The sequence below is a fragment of the Stegostoma tigrinum genome, chromosome 32, assembly GCF_030684315.1.
Source record: "Stegostoma tigrinum isolate sSteTig4 chromosome 32, sSteTig4.hap1, whole genome shotgun sequence".
In the NCBI taxonomy this organism is placed as follows: Eukaryota; Metazoa; Chordata; class Chondrichthyes; order Orectolobiformes; family Stegostomatidae; genus Stegostoma; species Stegostoma tigrinum.
Genome location: NC_081385.1, coordinates 1,579,917 through 1,594,931, shown reverse-complemented (window position 1 = coordinate 1,594,931; position 15,015 = coordinate 1,579,917).

Sequence of the window (15,015 nt, the reverse complement as noted above, 5' to 3'; positions counted from 1 at the left end):
AGGTAAGAGGTTATAATGATTGGTCAGTGGGAAAGTTGGAGCGGATTGGTGAGTAGGAAGATGCACAGATTAGGTCAGGTCAGGGAGGCGATGGGGAAGGGGGGTTTGCTGGACATGGGATAAGGCTGAGAGTGGAGGGATTTTGAAGCTGGTGAAGGCCATTGGGCTGTAAGCTCCCAGGGCAAAATATCAGATGCTGTTCCTGCTGTTTACTTTTGGCCTCTCTCTGACAGTGGAGTGGGCCAAGGATGGACATGGTGCCAGGAGAGTGGGAGGGGGAATTAAAATGGATCGTAACTGGAAGGTCATGTTAATTAATGCGTATAGAGCGTAGATGTTTCATAAGCCGGTCCCTGAGTCTGCGTTTGGTCTCCCTGATGTAGAGGTGAACTCTGCAGGGGCAACAGATACAGTAGGTCAGGTTGGATGAAGAGCAGGTGAATCTCTGCTTGATCTGGAAGGACTTGTTTGGAGCCTTGGATGAGGTTGAGAGGGGGAGGTGTAGGGTAGGGGCAGGTGTGGCACCTCTTGCGTTTGTAGGAAAAGGTGTAGGTGTGGTGGAGGGGTTGGTGGGTAGTGTAGAGCTGATGAGGGGGTTGCAGAGTGAACAGTCCCTATGGAAAGTGGACACGGGTAGGGAAGGAAATTTGTTTTTGGTGGTGAAGTCTGATTGTAGGTGGCGTAAATGTCCGAGGACAATGTGTTGGATTTGGAGATTGGTGGGGTGGTGAGTTCTCCAGCCTCTATTTCATCCACCACAGTAATAACTGAAGCACAATATTCATTTGAATTCTTTCTTATCTCCGGAGGTTCAACGTAAAGATAACCTCGTTGATCTTTAAGGGGCCGTATTGTCTCTTTATCTGCTTTTTTGCTCTTCATTTATTTGTAGAATAATTTTGGATTATCCATAAACTTTTCTGGCAAGGCCATCTCATATCCCCTCTTTGTCTTCCTGATTTCCCTCTTAAGAATGCCCCTAGAGTCTTTATATTCTTCAAGGATACACATTTTATCCCAGTTGTCCATATCCAATATAAGATTCTTTTTTATTCTTGATTAGAACCTCAATGTCTTTATTTGTCCATTGTTCCCTACTCCTTTCCCTCTAACAGGAACATAATGCCTCTGAACTCTCATTATCACATGTTTGAAAGCCTCCCACTTGTCAGTTATCCCTCTACCTGGGAACAGTTTACTCCAGTCAACTTTTGAAAGTTCTTGCCTCATTCCATTAAAATTTGCCTTACACCAATTAAGAACTTTAACTTTTTCATAATATTTTAAAAATTACTAGCACTATGGTTACTGGTCCCAAAATGTTCCCCCACTAACACTTCAGTCACTGCCCTATACCCAGAGAAAAACGCAAGTTTTGCTTGACCCAGGAACAGAGTTTAGGAACATCTACATATTGATAAAGAAAATGTTCTTGAACATATTTAACAAATTCCTCACCATCTAAAGCCTGTAACGTATGAAGTTTTAAAAAACGCAATGATCATTTCACAGATCTCTACCCAAGGGGCCACAGTCCAGTGATTAAAAATGGCTGCCTTCATCCACTTCTTTGCCTACAGAACGGCTACTATAATAACCTTTTCACATGAGTGCATATTTCTGGATTAAAATTGTTTTCCAGAGAGCAAGATCTAATATAATTTTTTGACAATCTACGCCATGGATTAATTCAAGTCAGGTGATCCTGACCTATGTAGCAAATCCAGGCATGACCTTCACCAGGCCATTAGGGATGCCAAGAGGCAATATCAAACTAAGCTTGAGACCCAGACTAACCCGTCATTTGTGGCAAGGTTTGATTAGATTAGATTCCCTACAGTGTGGAAGCAGGCCCTTCGGCCCAAAAAGTCCATGCTGCCTCTTGGGGCATCCCACCCAGACCCATCCACCTACCTGCACACCTTTGGACTGTGGGAGGAAACCAGAGCACCCGGAGGAAACCCATGCAGACACGGGGAGTATGTGCAAACTCTGCACAGACAGTTGCCCGAGGGTGGAATTGAACCCAGGTCCCTGGTGCTGTGAGGCAGCAGTGCTAACCACTGAGCCACCGTGCTCCATGCTGCCCCTATGTGTCATAACAGGCTAGGAAGTGAAGTTGAACAGAATCATGGCAACAATATATCCTCACCTGATGAGCCAATGCATTCTGCACTCACTTTGAAGAGAAGGGCAGTGAAATGATGTCACCTGTCCCATCAGCCTCAGATGCATGGTGTACCCTCGTTCACTGCTGCAGATGTTAGATTGGCCTTCTTAAGGGTGAACCATTGAAAGTAAACAGCCCAGATGGAGTTCCCGGCCGTGCACTCAGGTTGAGTGTGGACCAGCTGGTGGGAGTATTCAACCTCTCCTTACTAGGATCTGAAGTTCCCACCTGCTTCAAGAAAATCACCATCATCCCAGTGCCAAAGAAAAATCATGCAGCATTCCTCAATGACTACCACCCGGTGACTCTGACATCCATAATTATGAAGTGCTTCGGAGGTTTGTCATGGCTCACATCAGCTCCAGCCTCCCACACTGCCTTGATTCCTTGCAACTTGCCTAGTGGCGCAACAAGCCTATGGCAGCTGACATCTCCCTGGCCCTCGTCTCATCCCTGGAGCATCTGCATAACAAGGATACCTACGTCACGCTCTTACTTATTGACTACAACTCCACCTTCAGCACCGTAACACCAAAAAACTCATCTCCAAATTCCAGGACTTAAGTCTCTGCTCCCCGTTCTGTGACTGGATTCTCAACTTGCTGACCATTAGACCACAAGCAATAAGGGCAGGCATCGACACTCCTCCATGATAATCCTCAACACCAATGCCCTGCATGGCTGCGTACTCTGCCCCTTACTATACTCCTTAGACACAGATGACTATGTGGCCATTTCCGCACCAACTCCTTTTACAAGTTTGTCGACGACATCACCATTGTAGGTCAGATCTAAATAACAATGAGATGGAGTACAGGGAAGAGACTGTGTGCTTAACAACATGCTGTAAAGATAACAATCTCTCCATCAACATCAGTAAAATGAAAGAGTTGGTCATTTATTCAAGGAGCAGAGTGAAGGGCACAGCCCTGTCTATATCAATGATGCTGAGGTGGAGATAGTTGAAACCATCAAGTTCCTAGCAATGATGATCACCCACAATCTGTCCTGATCCACACACGTTGACACTTCAGTCAAGAAAACACAGCAATGCCTCTATGTCCTCAGGAGGCTAAAAATTCAGCATGTCCATAAAGACTCCAACAAACTTTTATAGATACACCATTGAAAGCATCCAATCTGGATGCGTTATGGCGTGGAATGGCAACCGCTCTTCACAACACTGAAAAGAAACTGCAGAGAGTCATGAACACAGCCGAGCCCATCACACGAACTAGCCTCCCATCCACTGACTTCATCCACACTTGCAGCTGTATTGGCAAAGTAGCCAACATCATCAAAGACCCCTCCCACCCCTGTTACTCTCTCTTCCATCAGGCACAAGATATAGAAGTTTACATACACTTACGAACAGATCCAAGAACAGCTTCTTATCTGCTGATATCGGACTTTGCAATGGACCTCTTTCATGTAAATGTTGCTGTCTCCATGTACCTCCTTGGCAGCTGTTACAATGTATCCCACACTCTGTTCTGTTACCCTGAAACACTTGTATAGTATGATTTGACTGTAAAGCACATAAGACAACATTTTTCACTGTGCCTAGGTACACATGATAGTAATAAATCAAATCAAATTTATATGAAACCAGAATCTAAATCTATGTGCGGGCAAAGAATCTTCAAAATATAATCAAATTTAGGAATAAAACATTACGGTCAAAATATCTTTTTCTTATAAATGAGCTCCACTAGGTTCTTCAATTCTTTTCTCACAGAAAAATCCAATTATCCCAAGCTCATATTATTCATTTCACTGGCCTTCCCTGGTCCTTTGAAGCACAGATCTGTTCTTGCTTGCGTAGAAAGAATCCAGACTTTTATCCTCAAAAATAGTATCACTTCTATCCAGAGATGAGTCTCAGCATCTACCTTGTCAAGCCCTGTACAAATTTTATGTAGAGGTAACACGGTGTAGAGCTGGATGAACACAGCAGGCCAAGCAGTACCAGAGGAGCAGGAAAGCTAACGTTTTCAGCCTAGACCCTTTTTCAGAAAAAAAAAATCTGCGTACTATCTCTGAAACAAATTTTATATGTTTCTTTTGAATGACTCAGTCAGTTGGCACTCCCTACATTTATATTCTAATATGAACTTCTGTCAGTTTTGGACTCCCAACTGGGAAAAAAGACTGGCTATTCACCCTATCCATGCCCCTCATGATTTTATAAACCACTATAAGATCACCCCTCGATCTCCTAACACTCTAGGGAAAGCAGTTTGCAACAATTCCACAGAGGCTGCTATCCCATCACGTAGTCACCCTTTATTTACAAATGCATTGTACATGGACCCTGACCAGCTAGTTCAGAGCCAGTCTCGAGGGCGAGGAGACTCTGAGATTCCCGTTTATGATTTTCCTTAAATCATTTGATGTGGGCATTGCTAACTGGACCAGGATTTATTACCCATCTTTAGTTATCTTTGAGAAGTTGGTGATAATCTGTTATGTTTGGACAGGTGCCCATTTAGAAAATTATCACAATCTTACAAGACCATAGGGCTATTTTCTTATTAGAGAGATGATTGGTGCTGGTTTAACCTGAGGGTCACCGCACCTCAGGAGAGGGGCGAGCCTGAGGAGGAGAGTCCTTCATAGTAACCTCAGTCAGTACAGGGATTGAACTCATGCTGTTAACACTACAAACCAGCCATCCAGCCAACTGAGCTAAGCCCCTCTTACCACATTTTCTAATGACAAAACCAGTTGCAGTGCCTGTCTGAAGTTCAGTTGTGCTTTTGCATGGTTATATCATTAACCCCACATACCAAACAGTCTCTCAGCATCTCATTCCCGCTTGCCTCAAGAAGACCACCATCATTCTCGTACCCATGGAAACACATGCAATCTGCCTTAATGACTACCGCCCAGTAGCTCTGGCCTCCATAATCATGAAATGTTTCAAGAGGCTGGTCATGGCCCGCATCAATTCCAGTCTCCCAGCCTGACTCGATCCCCTACAGTTGCCGACTGATGTAACAGAGCCACAGAGGATGCCATGTTGCTAGCCCTGCACTCATCCCTGGAACATCTGAACAACAAAGACACCTCCATCAGACCACAGCTCTGTCTTCAACACCATTATCCCCTCCAGACTGACCTCAAAACTGTGTGACCCTGATCTCAGCTCCGCCCTCTGCAACTGAATCCTCAGCTTCCTGACCCACAGACCACAATCAGTGAGGATAGGTAACTATACCCTCTCCACAATAACAATTGCTGAATTCCAAACAAATGCCATCTACAAGTTTGCTGACAGCGCTACTGTGTCGGACAGATATCAAACAATAATAAATCAGAATACAGAAAGGAGATAGACGGCTTGGTGACATGGTGTAATGAGAACAACCTCTCTCGAAAGAACTGATCATTGACTTCAGAAGGAAAGGAGGAGACCTGCCCCCATCTACATCAACAGAGCGGAGGTTCGGCGGGTTCAGAGTGTAAGTTCCTCGCAGTGACGATAACCAACAACCTGTCTTGGACTTCCCACGTAAACATGATGGTTAAGAAAACACCTCTTCTTCCTCAGATGGCTCAGGAAATGTGGCATGTCCATAAGGGTCCTCACCAACTTTTACAGACGCCCCATTGAAAGCATAATGTCTGGGTACATAACAGCCTGGTACAGCAACTGTTCTGCTCAGGACCATAACAAACTGCAGAAGGTGGTGTGTACAGCCCAGACCATCACGGAATCCAATTTCCTATCCATAGACGCCATTTACACATTTTGTTCCCACGGAATGGCTGCCAACAACATCAGAGACCCATGCCACCCTGGTAATGATCTCCCACAACCTCTTCCTTCAGGCACAAGATACAGAAGCCTGAACACATGCACTAACTGTTTCAGCAACAGCTTCTTCCCCGCCATTATTAGCCTGATGAATAGAGCCTCTAACTTCAAATAAAGTTGATATTGTTAATGTTGATCTAGCACATGTCCCGTGCAATGTAATCTGTATGCCTTACTTTATCCAAGTTCTTTCTTTGCCCTATGATCTGAATGTCCTTGCTTGCTATGAAATGCCAGTACTGCTTGCAAACAAAACTTTTCCGTGTACTTAGGGACACGTGACAAGAAATCAAATCAATCAATCAGGGTTAGCACAAAATCACAAACCTCTGCCAGTTATCTTAACCTCGTCAAAAATCCCGATATGGATTCCGCTGAATTTGGACTGCCGAATAAAACCAATAGCATCTCAGAATCAGAGGAGGCTTGAGTCGTAATATATCTTAACTAAATCTGTCAACTTTTAAAAAATTCATTTTTGGGATGTGGGCATTGCTGGCTGGGCACGAGTGCCAACCTGGGCTGGCTAGAGAATGCTTTGTTTTATTAGGCCGCCAACCAGCTCTCCAACATCAATCTTATGTAAATTTCCCTTCAGGATGACAACGGCTGGCCCAATATCAGAGGATGAATGCAATGTCATCACCTAACCCTAATTTGAACCCCTTCCAGTCTATGGGAAGCTGCACCCATTTTCATACAGCAAAGTTAAATTTGATATGGAACAAAACTATTTTTTATGATTTTCACCCCCATTCTGACTCCAGGAAGTCATGAAAATCCGATCTATTATCTGTTTTTCTCTCCACTGTACTACTGGACTATTTCTATTTGTACTGAATAATTCTCCTCAACTACTTTGTAATCACAAGAAACAAGATTTTTTGTCTGCAGTAATTTATTTTATCAGACCAGTTTATCCTTTGAATGCAAGAACCCATATTTCATGAAAAACTGAAATGCTTACTTTAGCAGACACCTGAACAATGGCAGGAACTTGTCACCTTATTTCGTATGGTTTGTATGAATCACAGAATTCCTGACCTGAATGCTGTAGGCATTCTAAGTCAACATGAATTAGTCAGCTTCACACAGTCAAGAATAGGGATGTACTCTTGTGGCTGTATAAGGTTCTGGTCAGTTCACATTTGGCATATTGAGTTTTGGGCCTCATATCTGAGGAAACATGCACTGGCCTTGGAGGGAGTAGATGTACAAAAATGATCCCAAGGATGGAAGGCTGGTCATGATGAGGAGCAGACATGGACTGTGGATCTGTACACAATGCAGTTTAGATAAATGAGGGGCAGTCTCATTGAAACTTATAGAACACTGAGAGGCCTGCCTCTCAAGTGCTGAAGCATGCTGTGTAAAAGGTCTTTCACCTCCCTTCTATGAGACAATACCTCAGTTATTCTGTAGTGTTTCAGGCTCTCTAGCCCTAAACACACACTACTCACCCCAAACCATGCCTCCTACCTACCTCTAATGGCTCCTCCTCATACCTTCCATGCCAACTCATATTTTTGCAAATCCACAAAAATGTTGACATTGTTTCCATTGCCTCTTTTTTGCGTCTTGCATGGGATGTGGGCATAGCTTGCTGTTGCCCATCCTTAATTGCTCTTAAACTGACTGACTCTCCAGTCTATAATATGGTACAATGTTGAGCATTCACTTGTCTCCTGTATTCCTTTCCAACCTTTTCCACTCCAGGATCTTTGAACATTAGTGCCTGCAAGTGCCTACTGCAGACAGTTTTCCATCTCCCACCGCAATACCTGGATCACCATCGTTAAACCTACCAGTAAAGTCTAAGAATCAGTTTTTGGGACAATACTCTTTCATCTTTACCCCTAGTCCTCACACACCACCCCACCAACCTCCGGATACAACGCATCATCCTCCGACACTTCCGCCATCTACAATCCGACCTCACCACCGAAGACATTTTTCCATCCCCACCCTTGTCTGCCTTCTGGAGAGACCACTCTCTTCGTGACTCCCTTGTTCGCTCCACACTCCCCTCCAACCCCACCACACCCGGCACCTTCCCCTGCAACCGCAGGAAGTGCTACACTTGCCCCCACACCTCCTCCCTCACCCCCATCCCAGGCCCCTAGATGACTTTCCATGTTAAGCAGATGTTCACCTGCACATCTGCCAATGTGGTATACTGTATCCATTGTACCCGGTGTGGCTTCCTCTACATTGGGGAAACCAAGCAGGGGCTTGGGGACCGCTTTGCAGAACACCTCCGCTCGGTTCGCAATAAACAACTGCACCTCCCAGTCGCGAACCATTTTAACTCCCCCTCCCATTCCTCAGATGACATGTCCATCATGGGCCTCCTGCAGTGCCATAATGATGCCGCCTGAAGGTTGCAGGAACAGCAACTCATATTCCGCTTGGGAACCCTGCAGCCCAATGGTATCAATGTGGACTTCACAAGCTTCAAAATCTCCCCTTCCCCCACTGCATCCCAAAACCAGCCCAGCTCATCTCTGCCTCCCTAACCTGTTCTTCCTCTCACCTATCCCCTCCTCCCACCTCAAGATGCACCTCCATTTCCCACCTACTAACCTCATCCCGCTTCCTTGACCTGTCAGTCCTCCCCGGACTGACCTATCCCCTCCCTACCTCTCCACCTACACTCTCCTCTCCACCTGTCTTCTCCTCTATCCATCTTTGGTCCGCCTCTCCCTCTGTCCCTATTTATTCCAGAACCCTCTCCCCATCCCCCTCTCTGATGAAGGGTCTAGGCCCGAAACGTCAGCTTTTGTGCTGCTGAGATGCTGCTTGGCCTGCTGTGTTCATGCTTCACACTTTGTTATCACCTTTTTACAGATGTTTGGTTTCAATGTTTCAGAATTCTTGTCCTAGCTCATTACGTCTCAGTGTATTTTCAACTGACAAATAGCAATAAAAAATTTCGGTGCCTGTAGAAATTAAATAGAATCCTCTGCAGTTTAGTGCAGTGATATTAAGTAACATGTAATGATGTCAGTGGGCTGGACATCATAGAAGATAGATTCCTTGATTGGGGCTGTTAATCTGGTTCAATCAAGGAGCTGTTGCTGTATGTCTTAAAACTCAAAACGCTGTATAAATCCCCAGGACCTGATCAGGTGTATCTCGGATCTTTGTGGGAAGCTAGGGAAGGGATTGCTGGTCCCCTTGCTGAAATATTTTTACCATTGATACTGTAAATGAGGTGCCTGAAGGAGGGTGGGTAACGTGGGGCTATTATTTAACAAAGGTGATAAGGAAATGCCAGGAACTGTAGGCCTGACATCAGTGGTGGGAAAGTTGTTGGAGGGAATCCTGAGGAGCAGGATTTACATGTATTTGGAAAGGCAAAGACTGATTAGGGATAATCAGCATGGCTTTGTGCATGGGAAATCATCTCTTACTAACATGATTGGCTTTTTTGAAGAAGTGACAAAGAAGATTGATGAAGGCAGAGTGGTGAACTATATGGACTTCAGCAAGGCTTTCGACAAGGTCCCACATGGTGGTGGGCTCTGGTTTGCAATCAGTTACTGTCTGATTTTTAAGAGGTTCAAATCACCCGGAGATCCCTGGTTCTAGACACTGGACTTCTTTGGGAAATGTGAAGTGAAGAAGGCTGTTGGTGGCATTTCAGTGCAAAAGAATCCCTGTGTTCATTTGCAATGTAAAATACTACAAGAAATATATGCAAATGGAATAAAGGGAAACTGACCCAATCAACTGTACAGAGGATAGCAATATTATTTGATACACTATTAGCTAGATTAAACACTATCAGAAGCTAAAAAGAATGGCTTTAATTACAGAATCTTTAATCAGGCTGAGAATAGATTTCGACAGAAGCTGAATGTCCATTATCTCTATAGGCCCCATACTGTTTGTGCTGGGTAGCCCAAGGTGTAGAAGCTGTCTCAGGCTGGAGTCTATTTCAGTTAAATGTTCTTTCAGAGTGCAGGTGTAAATCGGAATTTCAGGCTGGCTCCAGACAACCATCTCAGTTCCGTGAGTTGGGTTTGTATAGTCTCCACAGAACTCATTCCAGCCACCATTGACTTTTGAAAAGTTTTGAACAGTCCAAGGTTTTGTCCAATAATTTAGCTGATGATGGGGATATTTGCTAATCCTACAATGGTAACTGATCAACAAGATTAGATCACATGAAATCCAGGGAGAGCTATCCATTTGGGCACAAAATTGTCCTGAAGGTAGGAAACAGAGGATGGCAGTGGATGCTTGTTTTTCGCTCTGTAGGTCTGTGACCACCAATGTGCTGCAAGGATCAGTGCTGGGTCTTATACATGTAGTGGTAGGGTCCAGGGGAGTGTTGCCGAACAGAGTGCAGGTTCATTGTTAGTTGAAAGTGGAGTCACAGGTAGACAGGGTAATGAAGAAGGCATTTGGTGTGTTTGCCTTTATTGGTCAGTATGTTGAGTATAGGAACTGGGATGTCGTGTCATGGCTGTACAGGACATTGATTAGGCCAATTTTGGAATAATTTTGTAATAGGAAAGAAAATGTTTATCTTGAAGCAATGCAGAAAAGATTTACAAGGGTGTTGCCAGAGTTGGAGGTTTGAGCTACAGACAGAGGTTGAATAGGCCGGGGCTAGTTTTCCTGTGGCATAGGAGGCTGAGGGATAGTTATAGTGGTTTATAAAATCATGAAAGGCATGGATAGGTTGAATAGCCAAGGTCTTTTTTCCAGGGTAGGAGAGTCCAACACTAGACGGCATAGGTTTTAAGGTGAGAGGGGTAAGATTTAAAAGGGACAACTTTTTCATGCAGAGGGTGGTGCATGTTTGGGATGAACTGCCAGAGGAAGTGGTGGAGATGGGTACAACTATAACATTTAAAAGGCATCTGGATCGGTATATGAATAGGCAGGGATGCGGGGCAAAAGTGGAAAAATGGGACTAGGTAAATTTAGGACATTTGGTAGGCATGGAAGAGTTGGACCCAGGGTCTTTTTCCATGCTTTACAACTCTATGACTCTGTAACTAATTCTACCAAGGCATTCTTAGCCCAAAAGGTGAGCCCCCAAGTGTTACATGTCGCCCAGGTTGGCTGCTGAGTCAGAGGAACATGAACTGGTGCTACACCACCCCAGGCGATTCTCCAAATAAATGGACCAGCTTATGTTCGCAGACTCAAACGGGGAAGGATGTAGTGATTGTAACAAGGTCGACCAGCTGGACCTCATGGAATGGAAGAAATGAATGAAATTCAGGAAAAAGGAGGACACACTCCCATCTTCAACAACGGAGCTGAGGTGGAGTGGGCTCAGAGCATCAGGTTCAGAGGAGTGACGACACCCAGCAGCCTGTCCCCAACTTCCCACATAAATATGACGGTCAAGAAGGTACAACAATGCCTCTTCTTCTTTGGGTAGCTTTGGAGATTCAGCATGTCCATAAGGACCCTCACCAATTTCTACAGTTGCACCATAGAAAACATACTGTCTAGACGCGTAATTGCCTGGTATGTTGTGTGCACTGTCCAGGCCATCACAGAAGCCAATCTCCCATCCATGGACTCCAATTACATTCTTGTTGCTGCAGAAAGGCAGCCAACATCTTCAGAGACCTTTCCCATCCTGGTAATGTTTTCTCCCAACCTTGTCCATCAGGCAGAAGATACAGAAGCTTGAACACATGCACCAGTAGGTTCAGGAGAATCTTCTTCCCTGGCATTATTAGACAGATGAATAGCCTCTCTAACTTCAAATTACGTTGATCTTGTTATTGTTGATCTTGCTTTGTGCACCTCCTGTGCAGATTAACCTGTATGCCTCTCTCTGTATAAGCCATCTTTGATATGTATGATAACAAAATATGAAGCTGGATGAACACAGCAGGCCTAGACCCTTCTAGGCCCAAAACGTCAGCTTTTGTGCTCCTGAGATGCTGCTTGGCCTGCTGTGTTCATCCAGCTCCACACTTTGTTACCTTGGATTCTCCAGCATCAGCAGTTCCCTTATCATTGAACTGTATGTCCTTGTTTTCTCTGATCTGCCTGAACTGCTCGCAAAACAAAGCTTCTTATTGTACCTGGGTACATGTGACTGCAATAAATCAAATCGAATTGAACAAGTTCCCTTCCCAGCCCAACTGTTTGTTTTGCAGTGCTGTGGAGTCTGTGGATCATGAGTACATTGGTTGCGGGTGTTTGCAGTCCCTTTTCAGTCACCTGAAGAACTTTCTGCTCTGTTTTTGGTTGCACTTCAGCCCCACGCTCCTGATTATTGGGCACCCGGTGTGAAAGGGTGCAGCAGGTCGGAGGATCTCCTCGGGGGTCTGCTCCTGGGCCTGGCCGAGCTGGTTATAAACATATCCACGCAGCGGGCCGTGGAGGGGGTCATTTCAACCAACTGCCTGCCTCTCTAGCTCGGCTTTGTTTGATCCATGGAGAGGGATCACGTGGTGTCCACCAATGCTCTTGATACCTTTAGGGAGAGCTCAGCACTCTGGTGGGTGCTCCAACTCTATTTTGATTTAATCCTCCTTCACTTTTTACAATGGAAGCATTGCCCCTATCAGGCTTTGCTTGGCTCCCTAGCCACATAGGAGTTCTTGCTGGTAGTAAAAATTTTGAATAAAATTATTTGCACAATGGTGTCTTAAATAAAAAAGAATGAGTTCCCTGATTAGGACTGATTGCCATTCAAAATTAATTGTTTGGTATATATCATTGTTTAACTGGTTTCAACTAGTTCAACATTTTTAATGGTCTCAGAAGACCAAGGCTATCAAGGGAAAAGTAAGATATTGTTCTTTCTCCTAAACAATATCCAATGACCGGCAGGTAGTGTGCACTATTTATTTTGGGTGAAGGTAGGATAAGGTATGAAGTCCGCTTTATGCATAACAGCCTGCTGACATTAACTTTATTGGCTCAAATCGTAAAAATTACTTTGCAATACCTAAAGAGGTACACAGCAGTCATTCAGTTACAAAGGAAATGGGTGGAAATGTAAAGATAGTAAAAAGAAATCTGTCCATCATAGATCATGTTACAGAAAGTGACAATTTCCGCACCTTCACATCCATAAACCGATCATATCAGTGCTAAATGAGCTTATAAATATTATCTAACATGACAGAAGACATTATACACAAACAAAATTGCAAGATGGCATTGACAGGTTGCCAGAAAATCGCTTTCCAGACAGGAAGTAATGGAAATACAAGTTCTGAGAGCTTTCAGCTACAGCTGGATTTTCACTTATATCGCAGGTGAATATTTGTATGGAAACATGATGCCATTCTTGTAATTTCATAAATAATGATTAGTAATTATAGCCCATTATACTGTTCTCATATGGTGTTGTTATTGTAAGAGTTTATGAAAAGACCTGGCTGAGTGATATTTATGTTTAACATACTAATGCACGTGGCACAGAATTATATGACATCAACTCCAACCTACCAGTTATCAAGAGAACCCAAAAGATATCTATCTGTTTATTTTCAGCTCTGCAACGGAATCCAGTGATAGAGTCCTCTAAGGCCATATATTCTTTTCTCTGTTCCAATACAGGAGCAATAGTGTCCCATTTCAATGAAAGTCTAGCCTTAGAACTTGCAAAACTACCCAACCAGGTATTTACAAAGCTTCTTTTTGAAGGATTACTTTTGTTTCTGCATCTTTAATAGAGAGTCCATTCTACATAACATTTTGTTTTCTTGATTAAATTAAACAATGCATCATACTCCACCATATCCTAATGTCTGATCTTAATTGTCATTATTCAGTTTGCTTTTTGGTAAGTTGTATGTTGTGCTTAGAATAGCGGTAGAAATTAACTAACTGAACTGAACTCGCTGAAGGGGAAGATGGACTGTAGGAGATAAGGGAGTCACATTGGTAGAAACTTACAGTATGCCGGTATATTTTTACTGGACCAAAAAGGTGCTATACAAATGTAAGTAGTTGCTGCCATCATTCTCATGACTCCTGAGTGGGTGGGCACTGTGTTTTCTCATCTACCTATCAAATTCAGTTAATACAAAAGACATGGAAAGTGGAAGAAAACGCAGGGTTAAAGGAGATTAGCTTCTTTATTGACTTACTATTCCATGACAGGACGGGATTTCTTCTTTTCTAAACATTTGCCTGTTCTTTCTGTTAAAAACCATGTCATATTTATTCCATACAGTGTGGAGTTGGGGGAACACAGCAGGTCAGGCAACATCGCAGGAATAGGAGAGTCGAAATTTCCGGTCAGGACCTTTCATCAGGAGTGTGGAGGGGGAATGGAGCTCCAAAATAAATAGAGGGAGGGGATGGGGCTGGGGTGAGGTAGGTCGGATGTTGATAGGTAGGTGCAGGTAAGGGGTTGTGGAAATTGATCAATGGGAAGGGTGAAATGGATGGGGGAGAAGGAAGATGGACAGGTTGTGTCAGGTGAAGGAGGCAGGAATGAGAGGGAGGGCTGTACATGGGATGAGGCCGGGAAGGGGAGATTTTGAAACTAGTGAATTCTACGTTGAGGCCATTGGGATGTAAGCTCCTGACGCATAATATAAGGTGTGGCTCCTCCAATTTTTGTGTGGCCTCATTGTGACATTGGAGGAGACCCAGAATGGACATGTCACCAAGGAAGTGGGAGGTGGAGTTGAAATGGTTGGCAACCAGAATGCGGTGTTGATTATAGCATATAGAATGCAGGTGCTTCAAAAGAAGGAAGGAAAGTGCTTCATCCAATCCACAAAGCTTGTACAGCGAGCAATTAGTATTTTGGCACAGTTAATTGTTTGAGCGAAAAATGCAAGTTCACAAAACACAAGAGTTCTTTAATTAAAGTCATCATCATTGAAATGATTCCTTGAATAAATTAATTATGAAGGACTGTATATGGCATATCTACAGCACTAAGACATGGCATATGGAATATCAGGAATACTTGGACTACAATGCTTGTTAAACGGGACATCTGCTGTCTGGGATTTGTCACAGGAATTTCTTCAACATGTACACGTCTCGAGGGTAAGGCCTTGCCAATAGATGACAGCGT